The sequence below is a fragment of the Erythrolamprus reginae genome, chromosome 3, assembly GCF_031021105.1.
Source record: "Erythrolamprus reginae isolate rEryReg1 chromosome 3, rEryReg1.hap1, whole genome shotgun sequence".
Taxonomy (NCBI): Eukaryota; Metazoa; Chordata; class Lepidosauria; order Squamata; family Dipsadidae; genus Erythrolamprus; species Erythrolamprus reginae.
The window spans coordinates 102289079-102307184 of record NC_091952.1 but is presented as its reverse complement, the minus strand read 5'-3'; the positions used below and the strand labels follow the sequence as shown (position 1 = coordinate 102307184).

The window sequence follows — 18106 nt, the reverse complement described above, 5'->3', positions numbered from 1 at the left end:
TCCTCAACCCTCAGAAAGTTTAAAATAAATCAGTAATTGCTTTCACTTTTAACCATTTGCAATTCTGAAAAATGGGTATCTATCTATCTATCTATCTATCTATCTATCTATCTATCTATCTATCTATCTATCTATCTATCTATGACATTGGGGGATCATGGGAATCCAGAGCAGCTTTCAAACCAGTGTAGGGTCACTAGGCTTATGAGAAAGTGCCTACAGTTTCACTAGATTCAACACTGATGTTCTATTAACCTGCTTTCTGTACTCACAGCAGCCAACTTAATTTAATATTGAAGAAACCAAGCTGTCAGATGATGCATCTGTCACCCAGGCCTTTAGTCACCAACCTTTTACAACAGCAGAAAATATTTATAGGACTCTCCTCTTCTAATCTGTATCTTCCAGAGTTTGGCAGGTCTTTGCACTGGGCTATGAATGAATGAAGTTCTGTCTCTGGAAAGCCTTCACGCTGGTAATGCTAAAAAAAAAAAAGTTGTTATGTAGTACAACTCCAGTGGATATTATATGGCTATGAAAAACACAATTTTTAAAGAGGGATGAGGAAAAATAGGAAAGGTCAGGTTTCTCCTGGTGAGTTAGAAGCTATTAAAAAGGAGAAAAGTGAGGTTCTTGCACCCTATTTCTCATCCACCTTCCCCCAAGTTTCCACAAGAGATTGGGAGATTAGGGTGGACTTGTAATCTGCATTTTATCGGTCTTTAAACTCTGGTAGAAATGACAGGGGAACACAACTTTGAGCCTCAGGATTCCAGGCAGACTCTAGTAGCCTTGGAGGAAATATTCAGATGTCTTCCAAATGATGCTGCCAAATTATACTTTTTCATATGAGAGAAAAGGAAAATTCTGAAATCAAAGAGCAAAGCCACCTTCTCCAACTCCTTGTGATTTACATGGATACATCCATTCAGTTTTATTGCCCAGGAATGGTAAGAAAGTGATGTGGTTTTGCCACCTTCCAGGATGGGTTTTCAACCTCCCACAGCACTAGATTTTTTTCAACTTCCAATATGAAAGCTAACCAGAGCCAAATCTGCTTTGTCAAATCGTACGTTAGCTACCTGAAGATGCGGACGGCTGCTAAGGCAGTAATAAAATAATACAGAGGGAGCAAGGCCTTTGAAATATGGCACTGGAGAAGACTTCTGCGAGTCCCTTGGACTGCAAGGCGATTAAATCGGTCAGTCCTAGATATCAACCCTGACTGCCCTTTAAAAGGCCAGATGCTGCAGATAAAACTCAAATACTTTAGCCACCTAATGAGAAGGACCGTTGAACTTACCTGAACGGTCTTCTCGCTGCACTGTGAGGAGAGTCCAATGTGGGTTGTTCTTCAGCCTCATTGGCAGGGACTGAGTTAAAAATTAACATAATTATGTCCCGCCCCCCTCTACCTCCTCAGGTTCAGTCAAGAAAAACGAAGGAATAGTGTAAACAAACCAATTTTATTAACTAAGAAGTTAAACTGGTAACGTACTGAACCCCTGGGCCAAGAAGCCGGGAGGGTTTGGACTCTCCTCACAGTGCAGCGAGAAGACCGTTCAGGTAAGTTTAACGGTCCTTCTCCCCTGCACTGTTCGGAGAGTCCAATGTGGGATATACCCAAGCAAACCAACTAGGGCGGGATAGGCTGGACCAGGGGTGTCTGAACACAAACCCGTTGCAGCACTCTGCGACCGAATGCCGCTTCCGATGAAGCGAATGAGTCTATACGGTAGTGTCTGATGAAAGTCGTGGGGGCCGCCCAGGTTGCGGCCCGACAGATGTCATCGATTGACGCCTGTGTGTTCCAGGCGGCAGTGGTGGCTGCACTTCTGGTAGAGTGAGCCGTGATTGTCCTTGGCAAAGGTGTCCCACGTGTCCTGTATGCCTCCATAATGCAGGACCGGATCCATCGGCTGATAGTTTTAGAGGACACCTTGTTGCCCATGGATCCTGGGAAGAAGGAAACGAATAATGCTTCTGATTTCCTGAAAGAGCTGGTCCGTCGAATGTAAATCTTTAGAGCTCTACGGACGTCCACTTTGTGCCAGCGTAAGACTGACGGGTGTGAACCGTGGGTACAGAAGTCCGGTAATATTATGTCCTGGGATCTATGAAATCTTGTGTTGACCTTCGGCAGAAAGCTGGGATCTAACCGAAGAGTAACTCGATCTGGGTGGAACACGCAAAGGTCCGGCCGGACTGACAATGCCGCGAGTTCCGACACCCTGCGAGCAGATGTGATGGCCACTAAGAACGCTACTTTGATTGATAGAAGGCGAAGCGTGATTTCTCTCAGTGGTTCAAAAGGAGGTCCTGTAAGGGCCTGTAAGACCAAAGTCAAATCCCAGGATGGGAAGTGATGGATAACTGGAGGAGAAAGATTCGAGGCTCCTCGGAGAAAGTCTTTAACCCATGGATGATGGGAAATCGGTCGAAGGGGGTCTGGTCTTAAGACCGTGGCGATAGCTGCCACCTGCCTGCGAAGGGTGTTTGGAGTCAGCCCTTCGTCCAGCCCCTTCTGTAGGAAGTCTAATAGATGTAAGATGGAGGCTGAGCGAGGGGGGATCTCTCGAGCTCTGCAGAATCTACAAAACGCTGCCCATGTCGCTTGGTAAATGCGAGTCGTTGATGGGCGTCGAGCCGATTGGATGGTATGGATGACCTTTTCCGACAGGGATTCCGCCCTCAAGCGGTCCCCCTCAATCTCCACACGGCAAGCCTCCACCACTGAGGCTCTGGGTGCACCAATGACCCCTGGGTGAGGGAGAGTCTGTGGTATGGGATCCTCCATGGCGGGGAGGTTGAGAGGTCCATCAAGTCCGCGAACCATGGTCGTCTGGGCCAAAAGGGGGCGACGAGAATCACCTCCGCCTGCTCCGAGAGTATCTTGGAGACTACCCTGGGTAGAAGGCAAGTCGGAGGGAAGGCGTAGAGTAGACCCCTTGGCCATGGGGAGAGGAGCGCATTGATACGGTCGGCTCCCGGGCACGGGAACCGGGAGTAGAATCGGACCACTTGGTTGTTGAGGTGGGTCGCGAACAGGTCCACTACCGGTTCCCCATAACGGTGTATAATGTCCTGGAAAACCTCCGGGTTCAATGACCATTCCCCCGGGTCGATGGTTGTGCGGCTCAACCAATCCGCCTGGGTGTTGTCTGATCCTGAGATGTGTTCTGCTTGGATCGAGACCAGGTGTGTTTCCGCCCAAGACATCAGGGAGTGAGCCTCCTCCATCAAACGGCCCGACCTCGTACCTCCCTGATGATTTATATGGGCCCTTGTTGCTACGTTGTCCGTCATGACGAGGACATGCTGTCCCTCTACCCGGTCTTTGAAGGAGTGGAGTGCCTTGAAGACTGCCCTTAGTTCTAGTAAGTTGATATTGGGGTCCCTCAGGTCGTCTGCTGTCCAGAGACCCTGGGCCACTCTGGAGCCGCAATGTGCTCCCCAGCCGGAGAGGCTCGCATCTGTAGTGATCGTCACCTCCCGATGGTGTAGGAAGGGAGAGCCTCTGGTCAGCGCTTGGGACGTCCACCAGGGCAGAGAGTGACGGACGGGTAACGTGAGACGTACCTGGTGTTTGGAGTGGCTCATGCGTGCTCTTTGGAAGGGGAGGAGGAGCCATTGAAGCGGGCGGGCATGCAGCCGCGCCCATGGGACGATGCTGATGCAGGAGATGAAGACTCCTAGCAGCTGGGATAGAAGGGCCAAGGGGACCCTGGTGCGGTGCTGAATAGAAGCTATCAGCGTCCTCACCCTCTGCTGCCTCTCTGATGACAGGTAAACGATTCCGGCTGCAGAGTCTATCAGAGTTCCCAAATGTAAGAGCTGTTTGGTTGGATTCAGGTGGCTTTTCACATAGTTGATCGTGAAACCACAGGTCTCTAGAGAACGTATTGTCCGTTGTAGATCTAGTCTGGCCTGTTGAGGGCTGCTGGACAAGATGATTACGTCGTCCAGATAGGCCATGAGACGAATGGATCTGGTTCTCAGGTCGGCTGTCAGTACATCCAGAAGCTTGGTGAAAGCTCTGGGGGCCGATGAAAGTCCGAAGGGCATTGCCCTGTACTGGAAATGATGGTCCTGTATACAAAAGCGGAGGAAACGTCGATGATGTGGATGAACTGGTACGTGCAGGTACGCCTCTTTGAGGTCGATGGAGGTCATCCAGTCGTGGTGTCGGATGGATGCCAGGATTGACTGTAAGGAATGCATCTTGAAACGTTGGTAGCGAACATAGATGTTCAGCTGCTTGAGGTTGAGAATCAGGCGGTAGCCGCCGGACGTCTTGGGGACCAAGAACACGATAGAGTAGAACCCCTGTCCTTGTTGATGTACTGGCACCGGTTCTATTGCCCCAATGTCCAACAGGTGTTGTACTTCCCTGGCAATCAGGGAACATCTTGGTTGAGATAGCGACGGGCATTGTAGGAATCTGTCCGGAGGAGTCTGTAGGAAGTTGATGCGCAGACCATTCTTCACGGTATCTAGCGCCCAAATGTCGGTGGAAATAGCCGCCCAAGAGCCTGAGAAGGACTGCAGGCGTCCACCGATGGGTACCTGGATGGGTAAGTCATTTTTGTTTTCGGTACCCTCCTCTGTTCCCGCCCCGAAAGGATCTGCGGGGCTGTTGGAACTGTCGGTTCCTGTCTCCATAACCTGTTCTGTCGGACCTGAAGGATGGCTGCGTGTAGGAGCTCTGTCCATATGGCCTGGTGTTTGAGGCCGCAGGCGCGGCCGTGTCCGCTCGAAAGGGCTGCCTTCTGTAGTATGGGGCCGCCCGCCTGTCTTGCCTCCTCGCCGACCTTGGCAGCACCTTTTTCTTGTCTTTATCCTCGATCAAGACTTTATCTAGTGATTCTCCAAAAAGTGTGGTCCCTTGGTAGGGCGCGGTTGCAAGACGCCATTTCGATTTGGCGTCCGCTTGCCAAGAGCGGAGCCATATTAGGCGTCGAGTGGAAAGGTTGGTAGCCATCGCCCTGGATGAAAACCTAGAAGCAGCCAAGGTGGCATCGGCGGAGAACTCCGTGGAGGCGATCAATTTATTAATGTCTTGGCGAAGGCGAGCGTCCTCCGGGCCCAACCTGGGGAGGATGTCTCGAAGCCAAAGGATTGAGGCCCGGTTGAAGAAGGAGGCTGCCATAGCAGCTCTCAAGGACCAGGCACATAGCTGGTGCATTCTCCGGATCAGGTTCTCGGCCTTCCTATCATCGGGCCGCAAACCATCCGCCATCTCCGATGGAACCAGGGCATTGGAAATTAGCGAGGTAACCGGGGTATCCACAGCCGGGTATTGGAGCAAATCCTCTATTTCTGGATCGAAGGAGTAAAGCTTCTTGTCCAGAGCTGAGGGACCCAGAGCTGCTGCTGGTTGCTGCCAGGGCCTCTTTATGTTTTCTGCAAATATGGGCACTGCAGGGATAGTTTCTGAGTCCCTTTGAGGCTCATTAATGAGTCTGGAAGCGGGTAATGTGCCCACATCCTGGTCAGCCGTCTTTTGGGCACTGGTCAAAGTTAGTGTGGTTCTGGCCTTGTTTAGGAGAACCCTGAAAATGGGTGCCTTGAATAAGCCTGCTAATACAGGCTGTTCTGGTAAGGTGGCTTCATCCCCCGACAGCTCATTCTCTGGGTCTGAAAAGGCCTCTCTGAACTCTTGCTCCTCCTGAAAAGAGTCATGCAGGGAAGGTGCAGGTGCAGGAGCTGACCAGATATCCTGCCTGCTGGGGCGAGGTGGCAGTGGGGATTGATGTTGTTGTTGGGCCCCAATTGCTATGCCCTGTGCATAAGCTGAAGCAATCATGTCTTGTACCGAGGGAGACATGGCTTGCCAGTTATCTGTAGAGCTCCTGAGCCCTGCTGCTGTGGGCGTGAATGTGGCTGTAGCTGCTGGAGGTTGAGAGGCAGGCCTGCTCCATTCTGATCTCTGAAATCCCTCAGATGGTGGGGGGGCACTTAATGGGCGGTCTGGTGAAAGACCCCCAGCGCTTTGAAAGGGAGGCCCCTCGAAGGTGGCCGATGACAGGGGAGGAGGACCCAGCGGGCTTTGATAAACGGGTGGAATAACCATGGCTGAGGGGCTAGGCCCTTGTCTTGGTTTTGCTTTGTCCAGCTGGGCCTCGAGGGCCTTTATTTTCTTCTCAGCCTCCTTTAGTGCATTGGAGGACTGAGAGCTTTTCCCCTTAGATTTTGAGCTGGGCCCCTTGTCCTTACTTTTATTCTTGGAGGAGGAGGGCACAGGAGCGCTGGGACTGGATTGAGACATGTTTGTAACAACACCGAGCCAAAAACACGAGGTTACTGCTTAAGAGCAAGTAAAATGGTGGACTAGGGAAGCTGGTGTCCCCTAAATAACATGTCATCTGTTTTTCCTGCTCGTGATTGGCTGGATACTAGGTAGAAGCCCATAATAGCTTCGTTGTCCTGGCAACGCCCTGAAGCAAGATGGCGGCCCTGGGATAGGCTGAAAAGAGCCTAGTCACTCTGACCCCTTAGCAAACAAGATGGCGGCCGTGACATCAGGCGGGAAAAGCTCTGCTTCTCAAACGGCCGGAGGGGGACTCAGAGGCTTTGGCCCTGCGCCAAAATGGCGGGCGCAACTTCGGGCAGCTCGGCAATCACCTTCTGCACCCCCCCCTTTCAATTCCTTCGATCTCTGCTCCTCTGAGCGATCGGGAACAAGGTGGCTGCAAAGGGCCTCCGAACAGCTGATCTTTTTTTCTTTTTTTCATTGCCGATCGGCAGGAACGCTGTCTGGGAGCTGCTGGGATCGCCTTACAGCTGATTTCCCCCCATGGGGAAATTCTGTGTACTGATTGCTCCTCTGATCGGTAAGAACCGATACTCGGAGACTCGTTGCGCTGGAAGAGTGGTTGGGGGGGGGGGTCTGATCGCGGGCGTCAGGGACCCCAATCCAGCGATCCCTTTCAGCAAGGCAATACTCCGGAGAGCAGTGGCCTCTCAGGGATTGAAGAGACGGAGAACAATACCCCGGAGGGCAGTGGTTCTCGAGATCCAGGTCTTCCTCCTATAGAGAAAGGGAAAAAAAGGAGAAAAAATTATTGTTAGTAAACATCCTATAAATCTCACATACTGTGAGAAGAAAACTCATAGTCCCTACACTATGACTGAGTTTTTAAGACTGAACCTGAGGAGGTAGAGGGGGGCGGGACATAATTATGTTAATTTTTAACTCAGTCCCTGCCAATGAGGCTGAAGAACAACCCACATTGGACTCTCCGAACAGTGCAGGGGAGAAGGAAGGACTCACTGGAGAAGAGCCTAATGCTGGGAGAGATTGAGGGCAAAGGAATAAGGGGATGGTAGAGAATGAGGTGGCTGGATGGAGTCACTGAAGCAGTCAGCGTGATATTTAATGGACTTCAGGGGATGGTAGAGGACAGGAAGGCCTGAAGGAATGTTGTCCATGGGGCCACAATGGATTAGACACAACTTTGCATCAAAACCAACAAAAATCATAGGAATTGTGTTGAATTAAATATCCTTGTAATTCAATATAAACATAACATTAACTTAAAATCTTGTCTTGTTCCTGGGGTCTTCTCATGTCAGTATTGCAAGAAGAGTGCTTGAGGGCTTTTCATATTTTTTTTGTCTTTAGGGCCTACAGAGGACATTAGGAAGTTGGAGCACCCAAACTATCTTCTGAAGAGATTCCCTCATATTATAGGCAATGGGAAGGGAAAAACAACTGTTATCATAGTACATGTCCTCTTGCCCAAGGGAAATTAAGCATAGTAGTTCAGATTAAAGTAGAGTTGGGAAATTAAGCAATAGGTTATAGCCTTAAACTTCAGTCTTGGTTGTTCTAAAGAACTTGCTCAGTTCTTTAGAACCAGATAAACCATGCTAACAAAAAAAATTAAATACAAAAAACTTATCACTCAGCTATGGTATAAATGGAACAGATGGCCTGTGATTTGGATGCATTATGCGCAGGCCAAGCCCACCCCAGTTCCGCAAAGGGGGGAAACATTGCAATACATTATATGACGGTAACATGACTCTGTGAGTTTGACATAGACTGAATAAATGATGACACTGCATCATGATGTCATCATGCAAATGGCCCTTTTTTGCTTACTTGCAGTAAATATGAACTTATCAGAGCTCTATGTCATTTGTATGATGATGTCATGATGTTATGCTGAATTCTTGCAAAGGTGTAGAATATCTCTGTTTGCACAAGAGAATAATGAAATGAACAAAATCATTTGATATTCAGAAAACTATTTCAGAACTTTTGGAAATTCACATTTCAAAAATTAAACGTAACATCCTATAGTGATGTTTATGTACCTTCACTGTTTCATACGTGTCTGTAATTAAGGCAATGAAGAGACTCAGAACCATGTAGATAAAGAGGCTAATGAAAGAGTAGAGGTAGATCCGGCTGAACAGCCACACCAGGTAGCTTTTCTGTTGCATTTTTGCAAAAGTAGCAAACATGTCATCTCCATTTATCAAAGAGAAAAGACATTCAGAAACCATATTCAAGGTATGGAACTAGAAGAGAACAAATATTCAGGAACAAACAGACAAAAGAAAAGAAAATTATTTCCATTTTTTGCTCAAGTTGTTTAAAAAATAGTGGTCAAATACAGTAAACTGCAAATAAATGTTACATGTTTTACTCAATACCAGCCCTTGAAAATCTCTGGATATTACAATATTTTATTAATGTGCATCAATGCCTCAGATAATGCAGAATATATACCTATACGTGACAACTCCATATTCTGGTGATCATGTATAGTTACATAACTAAAGTGATAAACTGGCCCTTTCAGATATCTTGGCAGCGTGCTCATTTTGTTAACATTTGCCCAAGACCCTTCAGATACAAAACTAGATGACAAACATCCAACTCACAGTACCTTAGCATGATATGGGCCCAGCACAATCCAGCCACAGAAACAATAACCCAGATAGATCATAGCCGCACAGGAGCAAAATCGAATGACATTTGGCAATGCTGCACGGAGAGTCAAAATAAGCAGCTGAAAAACAAGGCCCAAGAAAAACCCAGAGATGCTCATTAGACTTTCCAAAGACATTCAGCACTGCCAGTAATAACAGAAAAGAATACCAAGAGCATGAGTGTTCCAGAAGATCCTTACATTATATTTCTTAAAGAAGCTGAGGTAGCGGATCACTCCAAGCCACACAAGCATGGTGGAAGTTCCTAACAGGATACTGCAGACGTCATAGCTTGTCAGACTCTATATGAAGATTAAGATGATGTTCAATAAATTACACTAACGGAATTTCAGTTGGGGTGCCCATAAAAAAAGGACCTTTTATATTCATTTTAACTCTTGGGGATACCATATTTTCTTTTCTTTTGACACTGAGATGGGAGACATAAAGTTCTGCTAGATTAGGAGACCGTTCTTGGGAGGTGAGTAAATCTTATTCCATTAAAAAGAAATGGGCTAAAAATGTCAGGGCTGTTTCCTGGTGGACAAAGAGCACAAATGCATTGCACAGCAAATTAATAGACTTTTGATGATATGCACAGATACTGCTCATTTCTAATTTCTAATGATATTACCATGGATAGATAAAATATACAGCTAGAAAAATGCCTTCTCTGGAGCAGCAGTTTTCTCAATGTGACCATTTTCCCCAGTCGAAGACTCAAGTGAACTATAAAAATAACAAAATTCAGGTTGGTCAATAAGATTTCAATTGGGACTTCCAAAACTGGAACACAGGTCATCTAATCAGCATTCAAGTCACTTACCTTAGCTTGTATCTCCATCTTTAATGTAGAACCAACTATGGTAAGAAGGTCACTAACGATGATCATGATATACCATCCATTGACACATTCCACTAGATCAGAGAAAGATACTTCTTTCTTATAGTGATGTTGGAAAAAAGACACAAAATCCTAGGATACGTGAGAGGGCAAGAAAAGAGAAATTGCTATTGAAAAGCTGCAATTAAATTTATTAAGAGATACTGACAAACATAAGCTTACCCTTTGTAGATAAATTCCTTTAATTACAGATCGTGTGCAGAGAATCAGTGATGCAAGACATGTCAGTATGACAAAACCATCAAAGATCATCATATAATGGGTATTCTTCTGTACTGGGAAAAAAAAGATTGATTTACTTGTCTATACATAATAGTTAACCTGATACTCTCATAGAACACATACTCATTTGTGTCTGAGGGAAAATTTTCTTTGTGAAATTGCCTTGAGAGAGTGCTAATAATGGAGAAGAGGCCTCCATCTTACTTCATTTTTCAATACAGGGAGAGGTGGATAATTAAAGGATTCAAAGCCATCAAAAAGAATGAATGCTTCACACTTTTGATAGTCTAAAGAGGACCCCTCCTCCCTCAAGTTATGTAGTTATTTGCATTTGGGGCAAATTTCCCATTGTGGGGAATTCCCTTCTAATATACTGTAAATCAGAAGTGAAATTCAGCAGGTTCTGACAGATTCTGGAGAACCAGTAGCGGAAATTTTGACTAATTAGGAGAACCGGCAAATACCATCTCTGGCTGGCCCCAGAGTGGGGTGGGAATGAAGATTTTGCAGTATCCTTCCTTGCCACGCCCACCAAACCTCACCCACCAAACTGGTAGGGAAAAATTTTGAATTTCGCCAGTAATGTAAATATTAACCATATAGAAAGAGACTTTTTTAAGGACTATAGGTGAAATGATGTAACACACATATTCAAATTGCGTGCTCAGTTGACAAACATACTTAAAAAAATATAGTTACTACAGAACATAGCAAATACTATATTTAACTTCATGCATCACTAGGCCTTCAATAAAACCTAATAAGCACTAAATAATTAATAACAAAAGTATGTTTTTTAAGCTTACTTGATCCAGAAACATGCCAGTCTTTACATTCCTTGATGGCAATATCATTGTCTAGGCTTATTTTAATTCTTCCACTATGAGCTTTGTTATCAAAGAGTATCTGTAGATATTGTGGAGAAAGAAAAGATGCTATTATTCTTATTTCTAAACACTCGTTAGTTCAGATAGAATCTGAATAGTTTATGCCTAATGCTTGGTAATAAAATCAAAATCTATATCTACCTACCTACCTACCTACTTTCCATCCATCCATCTATTTATCTATCTACTATTCTTCTCAAAAAAGCCATAAAGTCTTATAGTTAGCTTGAAGTATAACTTTGAAGCAGTGATGGCATATAAAAAGCATGTTTTGTAGAAAACAGAAAATGCTTGGAGTTAGTTTAGTTCTGTCAGTGTACCATTCTCCCCCAAATCTAAGCAGTTTAAAAATAAGGTGGAGAAATAGAATAAAGACTATATCTGAATAATCCTCGAACAAAACTTAACAAGAGAACATGACCCAATGTCTTCATCTTTTTAATATTGTTTCAGAAATATTGCTATTCTTATCACTATTTGGGTTTTATTGCATTTTTCCATCTGAGGAGTATTCAAGTTGATCGCCAGCCACAGTCAACCAAAAATAAATAGAAACAAATTTTAAAAGTTACAATTACAATATAGTTACACACATAATAAAAGTATTAATATTACTGTTAATATTATTGTCAAAAAGCTAATACTATATAGAATTATGTTTTGAACTTAACTAAAAGAAGAGTAGGTGAGTTACCGCGAGAATTAATGTGAATTGTAGGACACACACACACACACAAAGAATAGCTGATTTACCAAATGGGTATTTGCAGCTGTGGGCAGGCAAATCTCTGGTAGCAATAAATCATTGGTGCCTGCCTCTTGATTAGCTTCAGCGTTATCATTTCACTTTATTCTCTACTTCTAAATTGCTAATGTATATACTGCAATAGTCCACTTTAAGAAGAAGCTGACACAATCTAGGCCCATTTCTCCCATCCCAAACCTGCCCTTCAGAAAATGACTAATTACAAGTCTTCATCAGTTCAATTTTTTTTACTTGCTTCCTAGTTTATCTGCACATAAACAACCAAGCTCAGAAAGTTCCAAGGACTCCACCTCTGTACTTACTGTTAGTGTGAAATCATAGCAGTCTGGGAGTTCGTGTTGTCGAACAGTCTGGAGATTAATGGTCTTCAGTTTGAACGTGAGTGTCAGAGTTACAAGTCTAGAACAGAGACCGGAGCTTTATTTCACCATTACCAAAAATGTTCAAGAATGCCAGCAACTTTTATTTCTCCTCACCTCTGGAAGTCCAAAGTAAAATTGAAAGGAGTCTTCCTCAGTGTCCCATTTTCCAGAGGTAGCATTGGCTCCACATAAAGACACTCTATGGGAAGACAGATGCTTTACGGCATATAGAAAATACTCAATATTTAATAAGACGAGGAAGACAGAAAATCAGTAATAAGGAATCTGGTCACTAGTAGTCTTATCTAAATAATACGAGATGTAAAATCTTTCTTCATACTTGCAAGAAAAAAGCAGCTATGTTTTTTCATTAATTTAATGCATATATTTACTGAACCTCTGCCTTATGGGAATTCTTATTTGATAAAGAATCCCTGAAAATATCTGCTTGTTAAAAATAAACCCAAAAAGGAAATTTTATACTTGATCCACAGATCAGTACCCTAATACCCTAATTTCTATGGTTACAGGCCCTTCTACTTATGACTGTAGAATGATGTTTCAATGCAGTTATGAATTACTTCCATCTGAATAAAATGAAGAAACAGTAATTCAGAAAGTTCTTGTACTGTAATTATTTGTATATGTTACACATTGGTTCATGTAATTGCATACATATATCAAGAAAAGACCCTCAATCTGTCAACAGTCCTTTAATATCTTTCATACCCTAGAGGTTTAAGCTAAGATATCCTTACGGAATTCAGCTTTTGGTACTGTTTGGAAATGTTGTGCACATATGTTTACTACATTAGTTCGCTAAGAGATTATTATTTATGTCACTATTTCCAAACTCCAAAAATAAGTCACAATGCTTCTGAATTCTCATAACAGACACTACCAATAATTCTATATGTTCAGTAATCAATATTCATGTTGAACAGTTAAGACTGTCCACTCAAATTTATTCACAAAGTTTCAGAGGCCAGTAGTCAGCCAATATATTTCGGTATTTGCCTAAAGCACATAAACATGAATGGCTCAGGCAAGTAAACTAACTGGATTTGTAAGTGCATTGTAAGGTGACATTTTCTTCAATACTTCAGGGCAAAAGTAAGAGCGCAAAATAATCCACACAGCAAACATTTATGTCATCCAACAGGTTACTAATGCTTTCTATCACATGTCTACAGTCTGAGGGCACTGCCTCACTTTTCCTAATAGTAAAGTTCACCATGAACCTGAATCACCAATTAGTGTTGGTGATGTTTGCAATGTTGAGTTGGCAAGACACTTTTGTGGATGAGGGACATCAATTGCTTCAATTTTGATTATACTACAGTATCTTGCAAGTAGATGCACCCTTAACTCTGTTCAATAATTACCAGTATGAAGAACCTGCTTCAGATACAATAAAGTCACTGGGCTATGAGTCAGCCATTTTTATCAGCAGGGTATCAGGCCACTTGGAAACTAAACCACGTACACCCTAAAGGTGCTTTTTCAAGAGGCACCTGGACTTTCTGGTTTTTCTTTCAAGATGTTCTGTTTCTCATCCATGAAGCTTCTTCAGCTCAGAGTTGAAGAAGCTTATTGGATGAGAAGCAAAACATCTTCAAAGAAAAACCAGAAAGTCCAGTTACTTCTTGAAAAAGCACCTTCAGGACAACCATAACCTGGATGACTGAGAATCTCCATAGATATAAACAATGTACATCTATATGGAATATACTAGGTCTGACTGAAGCTGACATCATTTGAGTGAAATGGGGCAAGGAATTAAATGAAGCACCACTACTGCAGTTTTCATGACTTAAACAAGACTCTAATGTACAAGTAGTCCTCACTTACTAATCACAGTTACTAAGTGATATAGTCATAAAGTGAAACATCCCATGACAGTTCCAGTGCAGTCATTAACCAAATCACCTCAGGTTGTTAAGCAAAATGGCATATGACTTTTGTGACTTCCTGCCATTTTCCACAATGATTCTGCTTGTTGGAAACAAGCTGAGAAGGTGACAATGGATGTTGCAATAGCTGCAAGTTCAGGGATTGGTCTTAAATATACCTTTTCACTGTTGTCGTAACTCTGAACTGTTACTGAATGAAGCAATTGCTAAGTGAGGACTATCTGCAGTAGTTGAATTTCTTCCTGTACAAATAAAACATCTGAAGTGTCTACCCATTATATTGTAATGATACTGGAAATTACTATGTGTTTGCTTTTAAACACTATGACTTTGCTCAAGTTGTCTCTCTTTCTGACCTCCGCCCACCCCACTCTCATTCTCCTTTCTCTCTCACACACAGAAACAATCTATCTGATTTGAGTCGTTCAGTTTCAATTTCTGGGTCAATATCGAAAGTGTCATTTCCAGGGCTGATAATTCCTCTCTTGTAGAAGTACTGACATATTGCCATATTGATCCTTTCTTTTCGTAGGCGTGATTTCCAACCGAATTAGCACGCAGTTGTAAGAACTAAGCGACAAGGTACAACCAGTTAATGGAGCTGCCTGGTAATTAAAACTGAACTAATTGGAGACGCAAGAGAATGTCTGCGATGGAACATCCTGCTTTTCAGATTTATTGATCTCATGAATAGAATTACAAAGACTAAGGTTCAAATAAAACTCGGTGAAATGGATTCAGTCATAGAAAACCTCATTTTTATGGGCCAATTGCCTGTGTTACCTTTATCTCATGAGGTTACTATGGAATTAAAAGGTCTGCATCTCTTGCCTCATTAGAGCCAATGCAAGCTCTATGGTATAGGAAACCAATGTGATTTTCCTTCCATTCATATCTGTTTACATATAATGACTTGGCTTTTTCAAGCTTAGTTTAGGTTCAGTGTACAATATTTTATAAAATACTAGCTGAAAACCCAGCGCTACACGGGTATTTATAGACCTCAAAGCATTTGTCTGACAGGGAGCCATTGAGAAGGGTCTTTTGCCCCCTACTCCCATGCCTATCACCCCTGCCCTCCCCTTCCCATGTGATCTTCTTTCCGCTCTTTCTACAATCTTGGCACTTTGCCCCAAATCCACCAGGGGGCGTCGTCTGCCTCTAACAGGGAGTCATTGAGAGGGGCCTTTCTTCCCCCTACCCCCATGCCCATCACCCCTGCCCTGTCCCTCCCCCCTCCAACGCACTCCTCTTTCCCACCCTTTCTACAATCATGGCACTTTGGGCCACCTTCTGTCAAGAGAAGGGAATATCAAGTGCTTTCCCATTGGCCCAGTGGAGGGCAAATGTCATGGCTGGCTTTCTAGAGGAAGCTGTGACAGAAGTGAATCATAGACAATGTCCACTCTAGGACGCTGCACTCGCTCTCATTAATGGCCCAGATGTTTCAGAGTTATGCTGGAACACACACACACACTAAGGGGTACTAGGGTGTCTTACTCCCACAGTATTTGTTTCCAGAGGGTAAATCATCTGTGTACCAAGTTTGTTTAAAATTGCTTGAGTCATTCCAGACTTATGCTGGAACATACAGCCGATAGATGGATGGATGGATGGATGGATGGATGGATGGATGGATGGATGGATGGATGGATGGATAGATAGATAGATAGATAGATAGATAGATAGATAGATAGATAGACTAATATTACCTGTTTTATTGAGAAAGAGATCTGGTCATAGACCTCTTTTTGCGTGTACACTGCATAGGTGTCATCCATGCTGTCCATATAGCCTTTCAGGAATAGATGCTTAAAGGATACCGTGTTTTCTTCTTTAAATGTAACCACCATTTGATTGCTTAAACCAAAAACTACAAGCTGAAAATATCAATAGAAAGGGAATTCTTCAGCTAAAATACTCAAAAAGTCCATTCTGACCACAAGTACATTAAATTTTTTAATTGATGGAGCATTCGTAGCTACCGTATCTTTCAGAGTATAAGACACACTGGAGTATAAGACGCACCTTAGTTTCGGGGGAGTAAAATAGAGGGGGGGAATCTACCTATCAGGTATTCATCTGGTTAGTGTTCTTAGTCAGTTCAGCTCGAACACATTATTTTATCCTTGGTTAGGGCTGAAAAAGCCTTTTTCAGAGGGGATAGGAATGAAAGCAAGCCTGCAAAGACTTAGGGCTGGAAAAAACCTTCTTCGGAGGGCATAGGAAGCAGAGAAGATTGTCAGCACCTTGCTAGGGCTGGGGAAAAAAACTTTGAAAAAGTAACATTCAAAGTATAAGTCACACCCAAATGTTCAGCCTCTTTTAGGGAGGAAAAGGGTGCCTCTTATCTGTATATTCCAAAAAATACAGTAGTTCTACCACCATTCCCTACTCATTCTCTTGGTAGTTTCATTTTACCCTGAGAGTGTGAAAGGTAAATAAATCAGGAATTGAACATATAGGAAAAAAGAGCTGGGTACCATCCCTCCGATTTACAACTTTTATTTTCATTCAGTGGTCAAAGACTCCTCCTATATTTATGTAACTATATTCTTGTTACACTTATAATTTAGCCCAGTTCAATATCATGACTATTTTATTCTTTTTGATCTTGGATCTGTTTTGCTGAATAAAAACATAATATAATATTAGTATAGTTCATATTGGACATTTTCATACTATATTCTGAACACACATATTTCCTTATAGTTGGTGAACAATGAGGATTTAATTAGTAGAAGGCTGAAGAGTGACATATATAATAATGAAATGAAACTGCAACTATAATCTTGATATTGTTCATTGTCTCTACTTGACTAATAGCCTATTCTGTTCATTACCCCAATCCAGCATCCATCAAATATTTGGATTAAAAGTTCTATAATTCCTAAACGAGATAGCTATGTTAGCTGGCACTTATGAAAGTTCTTTTGCAACACAGATGGAGAACATATGATGAAGATACATATATTATTAAATTTGTCAATACTAAATACTTGACAAAAATATTTTCTTCCAAAATATTCAGTGTGTAAGAACACAGGTCATTTCAATACTTACAGATGGTCCTTGATTTACAATCACAATTATGACCAACATTTCTGTTGCTAAGCAAGGCAATTATTACATGAGTTGTACCTGATTTTATTTTTAAAAATGGGGGGGGGGGGCATGGTTTTTAAATGAATCACTGCAGTAATTGATTGAATTATGCGGTTGCTAAATAAATCCAGCTTTCCCTATTGACTTTGCTTGTTGGAAGCCAACTGGGAAGATTGCAAATGCAGGTCACATGTTTCTAGGATGCTGCAACCATCATTAGTACATGCTGGCTGTCAAGCGCCCAAATTCTAATTATATGACCAAGCCCTTGTAACTTTAGACAGTTGCTAAACAAATGGTTATAAGTCGAGGACTGCCTGTATTAAGGTCTGAAAGTTTCAAATACCAACCGTACAGATGGTTCTAAAAACACAAGTCACTAAAGCAGCAGTAAATCAGAGGTTGTCACTCAACTGGTTATAATTTCTTGAATTTATATAGCAGTAGCTAAAAATGTGTAAGTAATAATTGTACTGCAGCTTTGTATCTCACCTGGATAGTGACCATAGCTATTTTCAGAATTTGTATGCCCAGCTTCCACGGTTTCCTTCCTCGGGCCCAGAATTTTTCACAGGGATTCATAAAGAAAAATTTAAGTTTTCTTCTTAACTGATCTTCCAGAAGCTGGCACATTGATGCATGATGTTTTACACTGTATAAATGTTCATCATCCTGAGTACTGCAGCTGCCTACAAGCACTTCAGGATTTTCCATTGCTGGAATAGAAAAAAACATTAGCAATATTGGAATGATTAACCAAAAATGCTATGCATGTATTTGTGAGCATATCTAAAACTCAAGGTGTGATTGTCTCCTTTAACAACAAGAGTTTCAACTCTAAACTACAAGTATTACAGCACCTTCCATGCCAACTTATAGCCCATTGATGTTATTTCATCAACTAATCACAGCAGTGAAAAAGATATTAACAGTGAAGAAAAATGAGTTCTCCCACAGTTCTCATGTTCCTAACATAGAAAGCACTATTTTTGGAACCAAACATA

The 18106-nt window shown here is 42.7% G+C and overlaps 1 pseudogene; it reads right to left on the bottom strand.

Moving 5' to 3' along the window:
• Window positions 1-310: 310 nt before the first annotated feature.
• On the bottom strand, window positions 311-17816 carry LOC139165365 (mucolipin-3-like; annotated as a pseudogene).
• Between the last annotated feature and the right edge of the window lie 290 nt (window positions 17817-18106).